Below are 23,606 nucleotides of genomic sequence, written 5' to 3' on the forward strand. Positions count from 1 at the left end.
ACTGTATTTTCAGAAAAATAATCTGAAATCCAAGATAAAGCCCCAAAGCTTCAATTCAAGACTAAAATCTCAATCAGTCCAATCAAGATTAATCACACTCAAACATCTTCCTCAAAAGCTTGGTCCTGAAAAAGCAACTATCGCCAATGGCATAAATGTCCAAGTTCTTAATTTCTGTGCAAGAGAATTGCTGCTCCATCCTCTCCAACATTGAAGAGATGTGCCTGGGCCACTAGTTCTATACAAGACTATGACAGTGTAGCACTGTAATAGTTGCCAGCGTTTAACCAACCTTCCAGGATAACAAGAACCCCCAGCCCCCGACTGCAGTTATATCCAGCAGTCTATATAAAAAGGCTTGCTCAAATGATATTGCTTCTCTTGCCTGGGGAACTCTCTCCCAGTCAATAGTATTGCCTGTAACTGAGTAAAACACAAACATTGTGTTCCCCCAATTGCTCAGTGAGTGTATTCAACGAGTAGCTGAACCATACAGGCCAGGAAGGTCCCAGGTTTGACCTCCATATTATAGTTCAGGATTTTAGTCATCACTCACTTTTGTGTTCATGGCTTTCCTGCAATTTCCATAAGATCAAGTCCCTTATGAACCAAAATTCACAACTTCATTCACCCTCAAATATTTGTTAGCGTGGCCAGATTTAACAATTAACTCCTAGTTTTGGTAAACTTCTTACTGGATAATCTGCAGGTGCCCACCCACAGTTTCCCATCATTTTCAAAGGCAGAAAATAGCACATCAACAGACCACTGCATACAAGCTACACCTAGCCAAATGTATACACAAAATAAAAAGACACAGCAAGATAGCAAAAGGAGTATAATAGCCAAGCTTAGGTACATGTTGGCAGCACATATCAGAACATCGCAGGTGCACTTGCCTGTAATTTCTGTCCAGTGATTTCAATGCTTGGTCAAAGAGGTTGGTCTTAAAGAGCATCTTAAAGGAGAGAAAGGTGGAGAGGTGAAGAGATTTGGGGAAGGAATTTCAGAGCTTGGGGACTAGACGGCTTAAGGCACGGCCGCCAATGGTGGGGTGAAGGAAGTGGGGAATGCACAAGAGAGCAGAGTTGGAAGAGTTCTTGGAGGGTTGTCGGGCTGGAGGAGGTTACAGAGATAGGGAGGGGCAAAGTCATGGAGGGATTTGAACATGAGGATGATAATTTTAAAATTGAGGTGTTGGTGGATTGGGAGCCAATGTAAGTATACATCCATAATTCTCTGTTATGTGCTGCCACCAGGCAAGGTTCTTCACTGTCAGGACATTCTTTGAAATCTAGCCCCAATATATGAACAGGTTTTAAAATAAAGTCTGAAATCCTTGCATTTCCCTTACAATAATTGCTGAAAACACAGCTTCTAGTGGAAAGTTAGATGAGAACAATTCCCCACAAAGTTCCTATTGGGATGTATGGTGGTAAGGTGGATAGGAAACTGAAGACCCTGAGAAAACCTTTGGGATATAAGGCATCTTTTCCTTTGAAGAACAAAAGGATTATGCCATCAATGTTCTGGGGATTATGCCATCAATGGAAATTGGAGAGGACAGGAGTAATTGATGAGTGGCACTTCAACAGAATAAGATGCAGCTTGCAGAGTTGGAGTTCATGTCGGGTAGAGCTCGATAGGTTGGTGATCAGATAATTGGATAGGTCGAGACTGGAGATGAAGAAAGGTGAATGAGACCTCCAGCAACAGTGGAGGCAGGCAATGTTACAGAGGTGACAATAGGAGATGTTGGTGATGAAGTGTTGGATGGAAGGCTCATCTCATAATCAGAAAAACACCAAATCTGAGCACCATTGGGTTCAGCCTGAGCAAGCAGCCAAGCAACAGGTGGAATTGGGGGTTTAGGGTGAGAAAGAGGGGAGAAATACCAAAGATAAGAGAAAAATTAGAAGCAGACGGAAGTTTCAAAATCCATTCATATCAGACTTAGTTTCCTACCAAGAACATAGGAACATAGGAACAGGAGTAGGCCATTTAACCCCTCGAGTCTGTTCCACCATTCAGTGAGATCATGGCTGATCTGTGACCTAACTCCATATACGCGCTTTTGCCCCATATCCCTTAATACCTTTGGTTAATCTCAGATTAACATTAACAATTGACCTAGCATCAATTGCCATTTATTTTTTGTCTTTTAATACTCTTGTGAAGCCCCTTGGAACATTTTACTATGTTAAAGGCGCTATATAAATACAAGTTGTTGTTCTTGTTGTTTGCGGAAAAGAATTCCAAACATCTACCACCCTTTGCATGTAGAACTTCACTCCTGAAAGACCTGGCTCTAATTTTTAGACTATGCCCCCTAGCCCTAGATTCCCCAACCAGCAGAAATAGTTTCTCTCTATCTACCCTATCAGTTCCCCTTAATATCTTGAAAACTTCAATCAACTCACCACTTAACCTTCTAAATTCCAGGGAATACAACCCTAGTTTGTGTAATCTCTCCTCGTAATTTAATCCTTGGAGTCCAGGTATTATTCTGGTAAACCTACGCTGCACTCCCTCCCAGGCCAATATATCCTTCCTAAGGTGTGGTGCCTAGAACTACTCACAATACTCCAAGTGTGGTCTAACCAGGGTTTTGTATAGCTGCAGCATAACTTCTACCCCCTTGTAGTCCTCTAGATATAAAGGCCAGCATCCCATTAGCCTTTTTTGTTATTTTCTGTACCTGTCCATGACAATATAATGATCTGTGTACATGGACCCCTAAGTCTCTTTGGACCTCCACTGTTTCTACCTTTTCACCATTTAGAAAGTACTAATTTCTGTCCTTTCCAGGTCCAAAATGGATGACCTCACATTTGCTTACATTGAAATCCATTTCCCACAGTTTTGCCCATTCGCTTAATCTATTAACGCTGCCTACAATGTCGCTGATCTTTGTGTCATCGGCAAATTTGGATATGTCACTTTTCATCCCATCATCTAAGTCATTAATAAATATGGTGAATAGTTGAGGCCCCAATACAGATCCCTGCGGGACACCACTAGTCACATCCTGCCAATTCGAGTACCTGCCCATTATCCCTATTCTCTGTCTCCTGCCACTCAGCCAATTTCCTAACCAGGTCAATCATTTGCCTTCAATTCCATGAGCTTCAACTTTAGCTAACAGTCTCTCATGAGGGACATTATCAAATGCCTTTTGGATGTCTATATAAATGACACATTCCCCTATCCACTACTTTAGTCACCTAATCAAAAAACTAAATCCGGTTCATCAGGCATGACCTACCCTTTATAAAACCATGCCGACTCTCTCTGATCAGCTGAAAGTTTCCAAGGTGTTCAGTCAATACAAGAAAGAACTTGCACCTTTCATGACCACAGGACCACTGAATGTCCCAAAGCGCTTTACAGCCAATTACATTTTCCTGAAGTTGCAACTTAGGAAACGCGGCAGCCAATTAGTGCACAGCAAGGACCCACAACAGCAATGAGATAAATGACCAGATAATCTGTTTTAGTGGTGCTGATTGAGGTATAAATGTTGGCCAGAATACCAGGCAGACCTCCCCTGCTCTTCTTTGAATAGTGCCATGGGACCTTTTATGTCCACCTGAGAGGGCAGATGGGGCCTCGGTTTAACTTAGTTCATCCGAAAGATGGCACCTCTGACAGTACAATGTTCCCTCAGTACTGGACTAGAGTGACAGCCTGGATTATGTGCTCAAGTTTCTGGAGTGGGACTTAAACCCACAACCTTCTGACTCAGAGACAAGAGTGCTACAACTGAACCATGGCTGACACTAGAAGAAGATATTGATTAAGCAAACCTACCAATTATTTTCACTGTCATTTTTTAATACTTAAGATTCCTCCTTGGGAAATGGAAATGACATTCTCGGCCCAGCACATAGCTCCCATATTTCAGGATAGCTTATCGTTTTTGTCAATCTCTGCTTCTTTGTGCTCACACAATCCTCCTTTTTGCTGTTTCAGCCTTAAACTTTCTAAAGTATTGCATTCATGAAATTTTAACAATCTAAATTCTACCCCAGACACTCACCTGTAACACACTCACCTTGAAGTCAGAAGGTCATGGGTTCAAGCCCCACAACAGAACTTGAGCACAATGGCCTGGAAATTGTGGTCAAAGGCTTGCCTCCCACGTACGCCTCCGAACCGCATGAAAACTAAGTACTTACCTGATGGCTCTGGAGCTTTGGACTCTTGCGGTCCAGGGCCTACGTAAAGGACCAGGCAACCCAGGGGCGCGTGCGGTTCGCAAGCATCCCTGGGATCACATGGCCAGGCCAACCAATGACAAATGGGGATTCCTATTAAGCTTATGGGGATTTACGTACGGAATCCCCATAAGCATAATAGAAATCACCTAATAAATACAATTTCACAACACTGAAATAAAAATTAATTAAAATACCCATTAATTAAACATTTAAATAAAAATGTAATTTTTTGAAAAATAAACGTAAACATTTTTAAATTGGCCAAAAGTAACCGAAACTAATTTTAAATGTATGCGTATGTTTAAATCATTTTTAAAATTTTATTTTAACATTTATTTAAATCCTTACGCTGGTAAAAAAAAAAGACCTTATCCTTATCTCTGCTTTTACCAGGCATAAGGGTTTGGTGGGTATTCACTAGGCAGTAGTTGGGTAAATAGCCCAACTCTGTGCCAGCGAAAGTGAATTTGTAGCGGATGGGTACGATAGTCAAGGAGAAACTTGACAGATCACAAGTTCCGGGTTTTCACGCATACACAGCGCATGTGGAAACCCGAAACTTGCGGGGCACTTACATAGACCCCATAAAATCTGGGCCATTATCTAGGTTGATGCTTCAGAGAGTAGTGCATTGTCAGACGTTCTGTCTTTCAGATGAGACCTTCTCTGCCTGTTCAGGTAGATGTAAAAGAGGCCATGGCACTCTTACAGGTATAGTAGTGCTGTGCTTATGTTTATCCAGAAAATATGACTTCAAGGCACACAAAAGCAGTTTGAGAATTTGAATTCAGTTTTTAAAAATGTGGAAATTACAAACTGGTATCAGTCCAAGTGACCATGAAACAGTCAGATTGTCGTAAAAACACGATTAGTTCATTAATGTCCTTTAGGGAAGAAAACCTGACGTTCTTACCTGGTCTGGCCTCTTTGTGACTCCAGTCCCACACCAACATGGTTGACTCTTATGTACCCTCTGAAATGGCCTGGCAAGCCAGTCACCCAGTTGTTTCAAACTGCTCAAGAAGAAGGCCCACCACCATTTACTCAGGGCAACTAAAGATGGGCAATAAATGCCGATCTTGCCAGCGATGCCCACATCTTGAGAATTAATAAACATAACTATTTGAAAAAAAGCAGGGGAGTTCTTCTGGTGTCCTGGCCAACCAAAACCACCAAAACAGATGCACTAGTCCTATTTCCTTTATCTTATTTCTTGTTTGTGAGTCTTTGCTGTACTCAAATTAGCTGCTGCACTTGCCTACATCACAACAGTGACTAGATTTGAAAAGTACTTCATTAGCTGTGAAGCACTTCAGGATGCCCTGAGGACATAAAAGTCACTATATAAATGCAAGTATTTCTTTTCATTACAGTAGAACAGGTTAGATACAATGGTAAAGCTTCCTGTATTATGGCATAACAAAGTGCCTTCAACTCAAGTTTAGAAGAGCCCCTCGTACTGACCTGTCTATCCTGCTGATCACCCATCATTCTGGCCTGCCTGAGTAACTCCTCAAAGTTAGTGCCAGTTGGTTTAATAATTCGAGGCAGATTTCACCCTGGGCTTGTATCTTCTAAGAACTGGATTGAGATTATCTAAAACTAATTTGGTATAAATTATTGGTCATTGGTATAAATTAGGAACAATCATGGTCCCAACACTGAACTCTATGGCACAGCACTTAGTACTTCCCCAGATGACCATTTAACCTTCTCATCTTTAGAAAATACAATCCAAGTTTACCAAGTCTTTTAGAATAGTTAAGTCCCTTCGATCTCAGATATCAGCCTGAATTTTTACTGGAACTTCATGGCCAATATATATCATTCCTAAGGTGGCTGCCCAAAACGGAACACAATATCCAAATGAGGTCTGACCAGTGCTCTGTATATCTAGTACTTATTGGCTTTATATACTATACCTCTAAAGATGGATTCTTGTGACTTTGGACACTAGATAATCAAGCTCACAACAACAATTTAACTTTAATGACTTTAGTAGTAGTACTGCAAATGACAGAAAGAGGTATAACTATGTTGCCCAGTCCAGAGAATGGAGATACAGTCACTTCAGCATGCGGTCTCCTGCAGTCTGTTCTGTTGGAACAGTCAGCGACTGCACTGCCTACATTTACACCTAACTAGCCTTGCTTTAACCAGAACAACAAAGCAACCTGCTTCTCACACAGGGGTACCAGTCACCTGTCTCACCCTGCATACAAAGACTGTTTATACATTCCTTTTCTACACAACTGATACAGATATGAGTAAAAACATTAGGTTATTATCAAATACAAACACAGACATTGAAGCTTTAACACAGCTACCACTTCACCCTGATAACAGTAATGGTTTTACTAGTACAGGGACTCCAGCAATGTTTATGTTCTAGGAAGAATAAATAGCTTAACAGAATCTCACTGTCTACAGTATCACCTGCAAACTTGAATATACCGCCCACTGTTCCCACATCCACGTCCTCTAGTGAAAAGTTGAGGTCTCAGCACCAAATCCAGGGGGACAGCATTTGTCACTGCTTGTTAATTTAAGGATGACCCTTTTATCCTGACTCTCTGCCTCCTACTTCCCGACCAATTTCCAATTTGGGCCATGAAGTTGTCTCCAATTGTATGCACTTTCATTTGAACCAGTAATCTCTTATACCGAGCCTTGTTCGATGTCTTCTGAATAAATACAAAATTGATGATTTGGAGAATTGTTAATTGAGAATCATTGCATTCTTTCAGTTAAAAAAAAACAAAATATGAAAGACGTGCAATTTTGAAATATTTAACTGATCTTTTTGTGAGACTTACAGAATTTGTGAGTGTCTTGGAAAATAACAATCCTTTAAAGCAGGCACACACAGGACTTGTAGACCAATTTGGATCTCTAAATATAGGGCTGTGTGGCCTGACATTACTGATTGGAAGTGCTGTAACTGTACGGATGATCATCCGCCCAGTGTTATGTGGAACTTGTACATTGTTGAATAGTTTGTGTTTCACGTCTTTTGTATTTTGGTCCTGGCAGCCCCCAGTAAAACCTGAGTATAAATGTAGTCTATAAAATGCACTGAACTTTCATTGCAGGGAGGAATAACATATTCCGCATTGTGCACAGACTTTTTGTGGTTGGAGCGTGATTTCTTGTACCTGCCCACAGGTTCAATCTCTACCAGGAGATGCTGATAACGTCAAGGATGCGATCAGTCACAATTTGCCTTCCTTCTATGAGGGAATGAGCGAGAGAGGAGAAGGGGATGAGAGAAAGAATGAGAGAAGGGTGAGAAAGGGATACTGTTTTGTTCATTTAGTACATGGTTAAAATATTTGTAATTTTTCGTTTATTTGCAATTCACGTTTTTTTTAATGTGGTAAGCTCAGTCAGTCATTCATTCCGTATTAATTGTTTGGTTGTGTTTTATTTCCTGTCATTTTCAGCCAACTGACAATATTTGTAAACTTGCAGTTTTTTATAAATGGCACTCTTTCTCCCCAACACTGGAGATTCCTTTTGCTTATGAGGAAGCTCAAAATACATTCCGTAGGTTACGTTCCTGGGGTTTCCGTTGGGGAATCCAACAAATTACCCTGGGCAATAAATAAATGGCCAGATGTCGTGCTGACCAAACTCATCGCACTCGTCCTCAAGACAGCTCCGCACAGACGATCCGGTTGACAGACCCTGCGACCCTCAGCATGCCCTCGCCGCACTGTTAGTACAAACTCGCTCTCTGAGCTCTGCCGCTGGCCCTTGGCTCTGGGGAAACCGCTACTGACCGCCCTTCTTGTCTTTCTCTTCCAGATCTCTGCCAGCCTGTCCTGCTGTTGTCACTGTGGGTGACAGCCGCCTTGATGTCTCAAGTTGCCGCCTCCCCGCTCCCTGAATCTTCGGGAGAGTCTGAGGACTTTCCGGAATCAAGCGTTGATTTGGGCGGTTTGAATCTTGAACCTTTGGCTCTTCTCATCCGGAGTGTTGCTGTGGAACTGCGCAACCGGCAGGTGAGTCTGGACATCCAACTAGACGGGATTCCGTGTGATAAGAAGCTGTAGGAATTAATACAAACATGATGTTAATATTTAAATAAACTTTACCGATAATCTGCAGTCAGCCCTCTGGTAGAAGAAAAGATTGATATTATTTAATTAGACGTTGTTAAATTCACCAACACGACAGTTTTCTTCAAATGAACCTCCATCGCGTTTATTGCAGTGATTGTATTGTATTTTATTGATTGTATTATATTGTATTAATATATTTGGGTGTTATTTTCCAGTTGTGCGACTTTTTTTCCATGTGTGACGGGGGGATGAGTTCACTGCAGATGTACAACATGCAGCTGCCACAACTTGTGAAGGGAGACAGATGTTTCAGGAGGGTCTTCCAAAAGGTGAGATATTTTCACTTAATTTTTAAATTCGCTCCTTCTGATGTTTTGCAAAAGTCAACCTTTCCATTTTCCTTCACATTGTAATTTTCAGTGCAATAATGCAATATTATTGAAGTGATTATATATATGTGTATGTATAGGTTTCCCTATATTAGAGTATATTTTATATATATATATGCAGGGGTACCTACGAGTATATCAGTAACTGAGCATTTCCAGTGATCAAATTAACTACAGGAGCAAAATTCAAGCAATTAACAGTAGTTATCTGAACCCTCAGATTAAAGTACTGCCTTGAGATTACTTTTGAGCCATTTTAATGGCACCAGTAAATTACTGATGGTGTTGTCAGTCGATGAATATATGATTTTGTTATATACAAGATGGGCAGAGATGTGAGTTAGACCTCAGAAACTCACTGCATAAAGCCTGCAACTACATCATGACAGTTGAATGTGTAATATTGACACTTATCTAATAGATATTAAAATTTGTATATTTGACTGCACATTCTGCCTATATAAAGCATTACTTCCTTTTGTTGCATTTTTGTTACACTTTTGTGTCAACTTTTCCCATTGTAAATTCTTATGTTCTCATTTATAATTGAAACTGCCAGTGTAAACTTGTCATGCTGTAAGTGCACCCTCTTGGCAGTGGTGGTGGTACTTCAGTTTTGTGATGGCAGCTCCTCAGCTTGCATTACAGAGAAAGTCCCAAGCTTCAACCAACCAACTCTACTCGCTTGCTTCTCAATAAAGGCAGAATATATTACTTTAAAATGCAGACTGAATGTTGTCTGTGTGCCCTGGTCCAATTATCCTTCCCTCTCTAACTCTACTTCAGCCAAAGACTGCACTCCATTTGACCTTTCGGGTGGCTGATTGGTGGAGCACGCTGGCAGCCTACCCATTCCAGCAGCAGAGAAGCAGAAGCCATTTTGATGCCTGTGCCTCAATTTAATAGAATATGCAAGCTGCGGCTGTCAAATGAGCATCCTGATGCAGCTCAACAAATTCAGGCTGATGCAATATCGGGTGGTCCAGAAGCCATCCAGTTGGCAGCAAAATAAGTCTGGGGGAGGGGGTGCGATCATTGTTGGAGGGAAGCCTGGGGCAGGAGTGGCCCAGAATATTTTTATGGGGCTTGGCGGAGCATTCCTGATCCTTCTGTCTCCACTAAAATACTTTAAAACTTACCTCTTCGGCTCTATCATCGGTCAAACTGTCTATCCTAAAGTGGCGATGGGGTCCTTGTATATAATAGCAGCCTGTGTCATAGACATGTGATGCTTTGTACACTGAAAGGTTAACAACTGTAGCATTATTTATTGTAAAATAATTCATCATTGATCATCAAGAAAAAAAATGGTAAGTTTTGTGACATCCTATGTAGCATGTGAAGTCTCATATGTAGTCAGAACATATCAGAAAATCGCAGGCACACTGCCAGCAATTTCATTCATAACATGCCTTTATGGATTGGTTACCTTACAAGCAACCAGTCAGCATTGCACAAGAAAAAATCTATTCAGAATAAAATTAATTCAATACATTAAAAAATATATAGGTAGCCCAAGTTAAACAATGTATGTTTAAAGTCATGCTAAACCTTGATTGCTTTGAAAATATGTTAACTTGTCTTGTAAAATACTGGCAATCTCCTTGTTACAATGGTGTGGAGATGCCGGAGTTGGACTGGGGTGGACAAATGTAAGAAGTCACACAACACCAGGTTATAGTCCAACAGCTTTATTTGAAATCACAAGCTTTCGGAGCGCTGCTCCTTCTTCAGGTGAAGTGGAGAAATGCATAAAGACACAGCTTATATAGTCAGAGAATCATGTCAGATGTTTACAGGTAACCTTTCCAACTGCCATTTATCACACCTCGGCAGAGAGATAATCACAGCAGTCAAAGGTGTGAATGGTGTCCAAACAGGTCAGTCAGGGAAACATTACATCAAAGTTCTTTGATGTAATGTTTCCCTGACTGACCTGACTGACCTGTTTGGACACCATTCACACCTTTGACTGCTGTGATTATCTCTCTGCCGAGGTGTGATAAATGGCAGTTGGAAAGGTTACCTGTAAACATCTGACATGATTCTCTGACTATATAAGCTGTGTCTTTATGCATTTCTCCACTTCACCTGAAGAAGGAGCAGCGCTCTGAAAGCTTGTGATTTCAAATAAAGCTGTTGGACTATAACCTGGTGTTGTGTGACTTCTTACATTTGTCCTTGTTACAATGTTGAGCTAGCTTTGTGGGAGCATGTATTAAGTTATGAGAAACTATTATCTGTTGCATCTCACCAATATTTTTCCAAGTCTGTTAGTACCGTCAGTAAGCACCAAGGCAATATTTGTGATATATCTGCCCTTGCTACAAATTGCAATCAACTGTATCCTATCATGTCATCTGATAGTCAAAATAGATGTCTTCTATCTTACTGTGGCATAGCCTTTGTCTACCTTTAAAACAGTATTTCTGTCTTTCTAAATATTCTTTAATAAAATAGTTTGCTAGGGATTTAATGTTTAGGAATGAGTCAGTAACAATCTGACTAAATGTTTTTCCCACATCCTGTAAGATATTAATTATTTTAGTGCAAATGTTTCTTGAATATGTTTCTGGAGTGGATAGGCCAACATCACTAAAAAAATGGATTATCTGCTCACTATCTCATTGCTGTTTGTGGGCCCTTTCTGTGCACAAATTAGCTGCCATACTTCCTTATTACATTTCAAAAGTATTTAATTGGCTATAAATGCTTTGGGATGTTCTGTGATTATGAAAGGCACTATAGAAATGCAAGATCTTTCTTTTCAAATAGTCAAAATCAATTCTCTATAGTTTCCCTTGTTGCAGCCTGCAGTACATTTTGTGGGGTTCCTTCATGTAGGAATTTACTGAACCAGTAGTGAAGTACAGATTCCTCTTCATATGATAACAATTTCTTATGTAAACTTTCTTCAGATTTACCATCTGCATTAGCGTTCAGTAACTTTAGAAGTTTTTGTTTTTTTTGTAGAAAAAATGTTTGACAAAGATTGTCAAGGGCCTTCATGAATACAAAAAGTATCTGTTATTTGTGAAGCAATGGATTGAGGAGGAAAAGCAGCAAGTGGACTTAATGCTGGTCAGCATGAAAAATCTGGCTGATTTACTTGTACTCCAGGTAATCACTGTTTAGAATGCATGCTCTATAACTAAGCAAGTCAGAACATCAGGAAGGTAACGGGTAAGTCAGTGGATCAAGACAAAGCACATTTCTGCAGCCAATTAATCTAGTCATTGCAAAAATGTTTCCTCAGCCAACATTCACTTAAGAATTGTAACCACTAAAGAAGGATTAACATACAAGAATACAAAAGACTCTCAGTCAATCCTGTTTGAAATTACAGATGAACTAATATATATTGGAGTTAACAGCTCCAATAGTAGAAGACTTGAAATTTGTTAGTACAAGGTGCTCCTTAGCCTTGTAAAGCCTGCAAGGGCCTAATTTGGCCAAACAGTCCAATGAATAGACATTATAGAATGAATAGAATAGAAGCAAAAGTGCTGAATTCAGCCGGCAACGCTCACAGGAAGTGCTGCTTGGAAAGTTGCAAACCTGCACTGCCTGATTTTCTGTGAATTCATTTAAATGGGCAGAAAAGCAAGCCCTGCAGGATCACAAATTGCCAGCCAGCGCTCCCTGTAAACGTCATTCCCTGCCAGGAGTGCTCAATCATAGAATCAGCCCTCAAGTCTGAACTGTGGGGAAACAGGATGTCTCTGAGAAAAGTAGCTCCTTTAATCTGGAAAGCTTGCTTACCCAATTTTGTTTTTGCAAGTAACATAAATGGAAAATAGTTTCTATTCTATTGGCTGGTAAATTGATTCACTAAATACTATTCCCCACTAATACACATTAACGAGCAATAGCAAAAATGATTTTTACATAGATAATAGATTTTCAACTAGTCATGTTTATTGTTTTAGTCGTAGCTAGCAATAATTTAAGATATTGGCTTAAATTAGTCAGTGAATTCCTAAGATTTGCTCTCAGGTTTTGCAGAGATCAGCAATTTAAGGCTCAGCCTGCAGGCAACAAGGCCAATCTGTACTGCAGACATTACACTGTAATTCACAACAAATATTTTAGTACTATGCTTAGTAATACCCTTTGACTGTGTGCTCACACCTGTAAACATTAATATGTATTAATGTTAATCAATACAACGCCTTGCAGTGACATTGCCAGGAACCTATTACTGTATAAGGTGGGCTAAGAATAGGGACACTCTTTCACAGGGTTAGCAAGCCTAGGAAATCGTGCTACAAAATAACTAACTTGAGGTGGTGAGAGACAGAATTAGAGTCTGTAGCTTCCCCTCAGATCTCAGCTTGTCATTACCATAGTGTCAGAGAGTGTTTGATGCCACAGAGTAATAGTGTTTTATTTTGTTGCACCGTACTCTTAGACTAGCATGCAAACTGTATTACTGAATGCTGTTTTGTTCTCTGTTTTCTAGAGTAAGATTCAAGAAAGTATTACACAACACCAGCACAAAGGGGCTTTTATTCCAGACAAGCCTCCTAAAAGTGTCTGGAATAAACAATTGAAAATTCATGTGATTCTTAGAAACTTTGCTCTCTTCATGGAGAGTGCTGTTCGAGCTATTCGATTCATGAAATGAACCCCTACAGCTGTTTCATTATGACAGCAATGACAACACTGTATGAACGTTATAGTTCACATGAATTCCTGGATGAGATCTGCTTTTATAGTAGATAACAATGTTGTTCTATATTCAGAACCTGTAGTTTTTGTGATAGTTCAGTTCTATGAGACTGAAAATAATAATGCACACTTGGCTGTTTATAATATGTTAAATTAATATTTATTTACTAAGACTATAAATCTAGTGTTGTTGAGTCAAAATCCCGTTTTGCAGTTTATTCCTAAATCTACTGAATTACTGTTCTTTATACTGTGATAAGAACTGCTGCTGGTGTAATCATTACAAATTATGACTTCTGAAATGAAATCTCTATGTAGTATTTGTCTGTATATTTATAATAAGTTATTATATGGTATTTAAATATTCTGTGGTTAAAATGAATAATATTAAAAAATAATTTAATGGAAATATTTTATTAATTTATTTTTATATGTAACACTGTAAGGACAACTACTGTATGAAAAGGAACAAATCAAACAGAATAAAATAGATATTTTGACTATTCCTTTCATCTGTCTGCCATTCATTTTACCGTTACACTGCATAAGAACATAAGAAATAAGAGCAGGAGTAGGCCATCCAGCCCTTCGAGCCTGCTCCGCCATTCAATGAGATCATGGCTGATCTTCTGCCTCAACTCCATTCACCGGCCCCATCGCCATATCCCTTGATGCCCTTACTAGTCAGAAATCTATCGACTTCTGTTTTGAATATACCCAATGACTGAGCCTCCACAGCCATCTGGGGTGGAGAATTCCAAAGATTCACCACCCTCTGTGTGAAGAAATTTCTTCTCATCTCAGTCCTGAACAGCCTACCCTTTATCCTGAGGCTGTGGCCCCTGGTTCTAGGCTCCCCAGCTAAGGGAAACATTCTCCCAGCATCCATCCTATCAAGCCCTGTAATAATTTTGTATGCTTCAATGAGATCCCCTCTCATTCTTCTGAATTCAAGAGAATACAGGCCTAGCTTACTCAATCTCTTCTCATACGACTGTCCCGCCAGCCCAGGAACCAATCTCGTGAACCTTCGTTGCACTCCCTCTATGGCAAATATATCCTTCCTTAGGTAAGGAGACCAAAATTATACACAGTACTCCAGGTGTGGCCCTATATAATTGGAGTAAGACTTCTTTACTCCTGCACTCAAATCCTCTTGTAATGAAGGCCAGCATATCATTTGCCTTCCTAATGGCTTGCTGCACCTGCACATTCACTGCAGTGACTCATGTACAAGGACACCCTGGTCCCTTTGAGCATCTGCATTCCCCAATCTTTCACCATTAGGAAATACTCTGCCGTTCTGTTTTTTCTACCAAAGTGGATAACTTTACATTTATCCACATTATATTCCATCTGCCATGTTCTCGCCCACTCACTGAGCCTGTCAAGATCCCCTTGAAGCCTCTTCACATCCTCTTCGCAACTGACACTGCCACCTAGCTTTGTATCATCAGCAAATTTGGAAATGTTACATTTAGTTCCTGCATCCAAATCATTGATATAGATTGTGAATAGCTGGGGCCCAAGCACTGATCCTTGCGGCACCCCACTAGCCATCCTGAAAAAGACCCGTTTATCCCTACTCTTTGTTTTCTGTCTGTTAACCAATTCTCAATCCATGCTAGTATATTACCCCCAATTCCATGTGCCCTAATTTTGTGTGGGACCTTATTGAAGGCCTTCTGAAAATCCAGGTACACCACATCTATCAGTTCCCCTTTGTCTATTCCACTAGTTACATCCTCAAATAACTCCAATAGGTTTGTCAAACAGGATTTCCCTTTCATAAATCCATGTTGACTCTGCCCAATCTTACTATTAGTTTCTAAGTGCCCAGTTATTGCATCCTTTATAATAGATTCCAGCATTTTCCCAACTACTGATGTGAGGCTAACAGGTCTGTAGTTCCCCGTTTTCTCTCTCCCTCCTTTCTTAAAATACGGCCCTTCGAGCCTGCTCTGCCATTCAATAAGATCATGGCTGATCATCGACCTCAACTCCACTTTCCTGCCCGATCTCCATATCCCTTGATTTCCCTACAGTCCAATGAGATCACCACTCATTCTTCTAAGCTCCAGAGAGTCTAGGCCCATTCTACACAATCTCTCATCATAGGACAGCCCTCTCATCCTAGGAATCAATCTAGTGAACCTTCGTTGCACCGCCTCCAAGGCAAATATATCCTTCCTTAGATAAGGAGACCAGAACTGTGCACAGTACTCCAGGTGTGGTCTCACCAAGGCCCTGTACAATTGTAGCAATACTTCATGTATAACTTGATAATGTACAAGGAGAATATAAAGTGGCATCAACAATATAAAATGTTCTGTTAATAATTTAAATGTCTGGAATCTGTGTCTCACAGTGGGTTGGTGAGAAAAATTCTATAAATCATTCTTTTAAGAAGCATATTTTGCCAGTGATTTAATGGTACAGTAGGTAAGAACACTGGGTCCATTCCATCCCAGGCTAATGGAATGAAAATCTCCTCTCCCTGCTGGCTGTAATGGTCCTGTGTGAAAGGTAGGGCAACCAAAGTCAGTGCTCCCTGGATGACAAAAGAGATAGAGAATAAGATAAAGCAGAAAAAGGGGGCATATGACAGGTGTCAGGTTGCAAATACAAGTGAGAACCAGGCTGAATATAGAAAGTTCAGAGGGGAAGTGAAAAAGGAAATAAGAGGGGCAAAGAGAGAGTATGAGAATAGATTGTCAGCTAAAATAAAAGGGAATCCAAAAGTCTTCTATAGGCATATAAATAATAAACGAGTAGTAACAGAAGGGGTGGGGCTGATTAAGGACCAAAAAGGAGACGTACGCATGGAGGCAGAGGGCATGGCTGAGGTACTAAATGAATCCTTTGCATCTGTCTTTACTAAGGAAGAAGATGTTGCCAAAGTCATAGTGAAAGAGGAGGTAGTTGAGATACTGGATGGGATAAAAATTGATAAAGAGAAGGTACTAGAAAGGTTGGCTGTGCTTAAAGTATATAAGTCACCAGGATCGGATGGGATGCATCCTAGGATGCTAAGGGAAGTAAAGGTAGAAATTATGGAGGTACTGGCCATAATCTTCCAATCCTCCTTAGATACAGGGGTAGTGCCAGAGGACTGGAGATTGCAAATGTTACATACACCCTTGTTGAAAAAAGGGTGTAAGGATAAACCCAGAAACTACAGGCCAGTCAGTTTAGCCTCGGTAGCGGGGAAGCTTTTAGAAATGATAATCCGGGACAAAATTAACAGTCACTTGGACAAGTGTGGATTAATTAAGGAAAGCCATCATGATTTGTTAAAGGCAAATCGTGTTTAACTAACTTGATTGAGTTTTTGATGAGGTAACAAATAAGGTTGATGAGGGCAATGCGGTTGATGTGGTGTACAAGGACTTCTAAAAGGTGTTTGATAAAGTGCCACATAATAGGCTTGCCAGCAATGTTGAAGCCCATGGAATAAAAGGGACAGTGGCAGCATGGATACAAAATTGTCTAAGTGACAGGAAACAGAGAGAAGTGGTGAACGGTCATTTTTTGGACTGGAGGAAGGTACACAGTGGTGTTCCCCAGGGGTCGGTACTAGGACCACTACTTTTCTTGATATATATTAATAGCTTGGACTTGGGTGTGCAGAGCACAATTTCAAAATTTGCAGATGACATAACTTGGAAGTATAGTGAACAGTGAGGAGGAGCGTGATAGACTTCAGAAAGACATAGACAGGCTGGTGAAATGGGCGAACCCGTGGCAGATGAATTTTAATGCAGAAAAGTGCAAAGCAATACATTTTGGTAGGAAGAATGAGGAGAGGCAATATAAACTAAAGGGTACAATTCTAAAGGGGGTGCATGAACAGAGAGACCTGGGGGTATATGTGCACAAATCATTGAAGGTGGCAGGGCAGGATGAGAAAGCAGTTAAAAAGCATACGGGATCCTGGGCTTCATAAATAGAGGCATGGAGTACAAAAGCAAGGAAGTTATGATGAACCTTTATAAAACACTGGTCTGACCTCAACTGGAGTATTGTGTCCAATTCTGGGCACCGCACTTTAAGAAGGATGTGCAGGCCTTAGAGAGGGTGCGGCAAAGATTTATAAGAATGGTTCCAGGGATGAGGGACTTCAGATACGTGGATAGACTGTGGAGAAGCTGGGGTTGTTTTCCTTACAGCAGAGAAGGTTGAGATGAGATTTGATAGAGGTGTTCACTATCATGAGGGGTCTAGACAGAGTCGATAGAGGGAAACTGTTCCCATTGGCAGAAGGATCGAGAACCAGAGGACATAGATTTAAGGTGATTGGCAGTCGTAGCTTGCATTGGCCCACAGCACAAAGCTGCCCATAATTGACATTAAATTGACAATTTTACACAGAATCTATAAGGATTTCTAATGTGGAAAGTGGAAAAAAATCATCCTGGTTCAAGAAGGGTTCCGTTGAGGTTTAGATACTGCTGGGGCAGAATTATGTATCTGAGGTCAGAGGACTTGATGCCGACACCGGTGCCTAAAAAAGAAAAATGAGTTTTATTTATTCCTAGCTCTAAATTCCCTTTCTTTAATGAACACAAAAAAAATCACCCAAAAGAAAAACAAACTTGGAAAACAGTGGCATTATGAGTTCTGGACAATGTATTTGCTCTAATAAAGATAAAATTGTATGTAAGTTAGTTAAATTAAAAAATAACTTTTGCCCTATAACTAAGAACTTACATCCTCCCTTTATGAAATTGTGATTGTGTAAACATATGAACAGGGAAACAATATTGGGCTGACTTTTGTGATAGAAATAACAGTGAGGCTAACAGTGCTCACCGTTATTTACATGGAAATCAGCAACTTCCAGCGACCGCACATGCTCAGTTAAATGCGGAAATCTGGAAGTTGCTGTCCGGGATCCTCTGCTCCTCCAAAAGCTGCAGGATAATGGTATCCCGCTGAGAGACTTACCATTGAAATACATGGAACGGCGTGAAATTGTAGTACTTACCTGATATATATGCATATGTCAGCAGTGGATCAGTGAGTAGCATTCTTGCCTGAGTCAGAAGATTGTGGGTTCAAGTCCCACTCCAGAGACTTGAGCACAAAAATCTATGCAGTGCAGTGCTGAGGGAGTGCTGCACTGTCTGAGGTGCCGGTCTTTCAGATGAGACATTAAACAGAGGCCCCATCTGGCCTCCCAGGTGGACATAAAAGATCCTATGGCGGTATTTCAAGGAAGAGCAGGGGAGCCATCCCCAGTGTCCTGGGCAATATTTATCCCTCAATCAGCATAACAAAAACAGATTATCTGATCATTATCACATTGCTGTTTGTGGGAACTTGCTGTGTGCAATTGGCTGCTGCATTTCCTACATTGCAACAGTGACTACACTTCAAAAGCACTTCATTGGCTGTAAAGTGCTTTGGGACGTCCTGAGGTTGTGAAAGGCGCTATATAAATGCAAGCCTTTCTTTCTTTGTTGCATTTTCAGTCTTACTTCTCCATCAAGCTTTGCTGGACTGGCTCCTCAAACTCCACTGCTTCTCCTGATCTTTTTAGCTCCTCGTCACCCTCCAGCAATTTACCAGTCTACCTTCCACATCTACACTGATCCCTTGGATTCACCCTTCATCCTCTCCTGGCTCTCTGGTCTTCACTGCTTTTGGTCCCTGGATTTCACTCGCATTGCTTTTCGGTCCTAAGAACATAAGAAATAGGATCAGGAGTAGGCCATACGGCCCATCAAGCCTGTTCCACCATTCAATAAAATCGTGGCTGAACTTAAATCCACTTTCCCACCCTATCCCCATATTCCTTGATTTCCTTAGTGCCCAAAAATCTATCGATCTCAGTCTTGAATATACTCATGGAATGAGCATCCACAGCCCTCTGGGATTGTAGGATTCGCAAAATTGAACTTTATATTATAAAGGGTCGAATGGCAGAAGAGGCCATGATTTTAAAGACTGTTTTAAAAGAAGCCCAGAAAAAGGGGCATTCAAAATGGCCGTCAGACCCCGTGACCAACTTATTGGGACACTTTAAAATGGTTCCTGCAGTCCTCAGACAGCTTTGTGGATTCAGCCCACAGTAAGTTCTGGAAGCCGTTTCTGAGAGAACGAAACCAGACACCCACATATACATATAGATTGGATGCAGATCCAGTCAAGATCGGCCTGTAGATAAAGGCCATCTAAATGTTTAACCAGACAAAAGGGAACAGTTTCATATTCATGAGAAGAGCATCAAGGACCCGTTAAGGACATCACCAAGACATTAAAAACAATGAAGGTCATTCCAGACCAGAGACGGCCCGTTACTGGCCATCCAAGAACAGTTTAAAATATCATAACTACCCCGTTGTGCTCCCAGCCCGCCAAAATTAAAACAAAAGACTAACCTGATTTGGCGCGAGATAAGGGCTTCTGATGAGAAGTATATCTGGGAACCCAGAGGTAGAAAGGGAACGGAGGAAGCCATAGACGGAGCGGCCATCGTGGAAAGGTGGCCATCGTGGAAGCGGTCCTCGTGGTGCTACCATCGTATCGGTGGCATCATCGCTAGAAGAAGGAGAAGAAGACAGTTCGAGCCAGCGTCCCGCCCCAGGCTAAAACATCGGGAGATCATCGGCCAACCCCGGGCCATTGACAAAAACGGGAGGCCATCGACCCACTCCGGCTCGGGAGAAGAGACAATTAAAACCGACTGAAGAAGCGATGAGGGCCAGCCCGAGGCTCCTCTGACCGGGGTCGAGCAAACGATCCCCGACCCCGCCAACATCCAGACCAGCCGGTGTCCAGCTGTCCCCGACCCCCACCTCAGGAGAGAGGTGTGGCGCAGTTCGCTGGGGCTCCACTTACCACGTGGAGACGGGACGCCTGAAAGGATCAAACGCAGACCTGTTTCAAAACCTTACACTTCCTAGTTGGATTGGTGAGCATGTTTCTGGACCTCCATAATCAGATCTAGATAGGTTTAAGGGGGTGGACATTTAAGGGTATAATTAACATGAGTTGTTGTCCCTCAATGTTCCGTGTGTTTTCCCCATTTCATGATGATTTTTGTAGAGTATAATATGCCTGTATTTGCCTGTGTCGTTATGATTTGTTTGTGTTTTCCCCTCCCATGTACCCTCTTATTTGCATGCATTTTGATTTGTTTTACATTATGCAATAAAATTCAATTTCGTTTCATTAAACTTGGTCTATAAGAGTTTTCTCTACATTGTAGTTCCTGCCCCAAAGTCCAGAGTACAGAATCTAAGGGGCGAGTGGGTCGAACCACTCACGGTTTTACTGTGCAAGAGAGAGAGGCCTCGAGAGAGAGAAACCTCTGTGATCTAAAACCCCTTACAGGATAGTGCAGGAAAGTGATTGGGGTAAGGATAACCCAATTGTGTCAGAAAGGGACAGAGCGTACAAAAAAAATTGTGCACTAAAAAATAGGTAAGAAAAAATGGTAACAAGATAAATAGGACTATAGTACAAAAATATGTTAAGGTGTCTAAAAATGTTAAAAAGACAAATCTAAAGGTGCTGTATCTGAATGCACGAAGCATTCGTAATAAGGTAGACAAATTAACAGCACAAACAGATGTAAACGGATATGATATAATTGCAATTACGGAGACATGGCTGCAGGGTGACCAAAGCTGGGAGCTGAATATCCAAGGATATTCGATATTTAGGAAGGACAGGCAAAAAGGAAAAGGAGGTGGGGTGGTGTTGTTAGTAAAGGATGAAATCAGACCAATAGTGAGAAAGGATATTGGCTCAGAAAATCAAGATGTAGAATTAGTCTGGGTGGAGCTAAGAAGCACCAAGGGGCAGAATAAATTGGTGGGAGTTGTCTATAAACCTCCAAAAAGTAGTGATAATGCAGGGGATGGCATCAAACAGGAAATTAGAGATGCATGTAACAAGGGTACTACAGTAATCATGGGGGACTTTAATCTACATATAGACTGGCCAAACCAAATTAGCAATAATACTGTGAATTCCTGGAGTGTGTATGAGATGGTTTTTTAGACCAGTACGTTGAGGAGCCAACTAGGGAACAGCCTACCCTAGATTGGGTATTGTGCAATGAGTAGGGGTTAATTAATAATCTTGTTGTGCGGGGTCCTTTAGGGAAGAGTGACCATAACAGGATAGAATTCTTCATCAAGATGGAAAGTGAAGTAGTCCAATCCGAAACTAGGGTCCTAAATCTAAACAAAGGAAACTATGAAGGTATGAGGAGTGAGTTGGCCATGATAGATTGGGGAGCTTCATTAAAAGGCATGACGGTGGATAGGCAATGGATAACATTTAAGGAACGAATGCATGAATTGCAACAGTTATACTTTCCTTTCTGGAGCAAAAACACAAAAGGAAAAGTGGCCCAACCATGGCTAACAAAAGAAATTAAGGATAGTATGAGATCCAAAGAGGAGTCATATAAAGTTGCCAGAAAAAGTAGCAAGCCTGAGGATAGGGAACAGTTTAGAATTCAGCAAAAAAGGACCAAGAGATTGATTAAGAGGAGAAAAATAGAGTATGAGAGTAAACTTGCAAGGAACATAAAAGCGGACTGTAAAAGTTTCTATAAGTATGTAAAAAGAAAAAGACTGGTGAAGACAAATGTAGGTCCCTTATAGTCAGAAACGGGAGAATTTATAATGGGAAACAAGGAAATGGCAGAGCAATTAAACAAATACTTTGGTTCTGTCTTCACGGAAATAACTTCCCAGAAATGCTAGGGAACCAAGGGTCTAGTGAGAAGGAGGAATTAAAGGAAATTAGTATTAGTAAAAAAATAGTGCTGGAGTAATTAATGGGACTGAAAGCCGATAGATCCCCGAGGCCTGATAATCCGTATCCCAGAGTACTTCCAAAATTCTATAGATTATGGAACAGTTCCTGCAGATTGGAAGGTGGCAAATGTAACCCCGCTATTTAAAAAAGGAGGGAGAGAGAAAACAGAGAACTACAGACCGGTTAGCCTAACATCAGTAGTAGGGAAAATGCTAGAGTATATTATAAAGGATGTGATAACAGGACACTTAGAAAATATCAATGAAATTAGACAGAGTCAACATGGATTTATGAAAGGGAAATAGTGTTTGACAAATCTACTGGAGTTTTTTGAGGATGTAACTGGTAGAATAAATAAGGGAGAACCAGTGGATGTGGTGTATTTGGATTTTCAGAAGGCCTTTGATAAAGTCCCACATAAGAGGTTAGTGTGCAAAATTAAAGCACATGGGATTGGGGGTAATATACTGGCATGGATTGAAAATTGGTTAACAGACAGGAAACAGAGAGTAGGAATAAATGGGTCTTTTTCGGGGTGACAGGTGGTGACTAGTGGGGTACCGCAGGGATCAGTGCTTGGGCCCCAGCTATTCACAATATATATCAATGATTTGGATGAGGGAACCAAATGTAATATTTCCAAGTTTGCTGACAACACAAAACTAGGTGGGATTGTGAGCTGTAAGAAGGATGCAAAGAGGCTTCAAGGCGATTTAGACACATTGAGTGAGTGGGCAAATACATGGCCGATGCAGTATAACGTGGATAAATGTGAAGTTATCCACTTCGGTAGAAAAAAACAGAAAGGCAGAGTATTATTTAAATGGTGATAGATTGGGAAATGCTGATGACCTGGGTGTCCTTGTACACCAGTCACTGAAAGCAAACATGCAGGTGCAACAAGCAGTTAGGAAGGCAAATGGTATGTTGGCCTTGATTGCAAGGGGATTTGAGTACAGGAGCAAGGATGTCTTACTACAGTTGTACAGGGCATTGGTGAGACCACACCTGGAGTACTGTGTGCAGTTTTGGTCTCCTTACCTAAGAAAGGATATACTTGCCATAGAGGGAGTGCAGCAAAGGTTCACCAGACTGATTCCTGGGATGGCAGGACTGTCATATGAGGAGAGATTGGGTCAACTAGGCCTTTATTCACTAGAGTTTAGAAGAATGAGAGGGGATCTCATTGAAACGTATACAATTCTGACTGAGCTCGACAGACTGGATGCAGGGAGGATGTTTCCTTTGGCTGGGGGTCGAGAACGAGAGATCACAGTCTCAGGATACGGGGTAGGACATTTAGGACTGAGATAAGGAGAAATTTCTTCACTCAGAGGGTGGTGAACCTGTGAAATTCTCTACCACAGAAGGCTGTGGAGGCCAAGTCACTGAATATATTTAAGGAGATAGATTTCTAGACACAAAAGTCATCAAGGGGTATGGGGAGAGAGTAGGAATATGGTATTGAGATAGAGGATCAGCCA

The 23,606-nt window shown here is 41.0% G+C and overlaps 1 pseudogene; it reads left to right on the top strand.

Moving 5' to 3' along the window:
* The first annotated feature begins 8,547 nt into the window (after positions 1-8,547).
* Positions 8,548-13,324, top strand: LOC147117462 (interleukin-6-like; annotated as a pseudogene).
* The last annotated feature ends 10,282 nt before the right edge of the window (positions 13,325-23,606 follow it).

The sequence above is a fragment of the Somniosus microcephalus genome, chromosome 5, assembly GCF_052327205.1.
Source record: "Somniosus microcephalus isolate GS21.2 chromosome 5, FLI_Smic_1.0, whole genome shotgun sequence".
Lineage (NCBI taxonomy): Eukaryota > Metazoa > Chordata > Chondrichthyes > Squaliformes > Somniosidae > Somniosus > Somniosus microcephalus.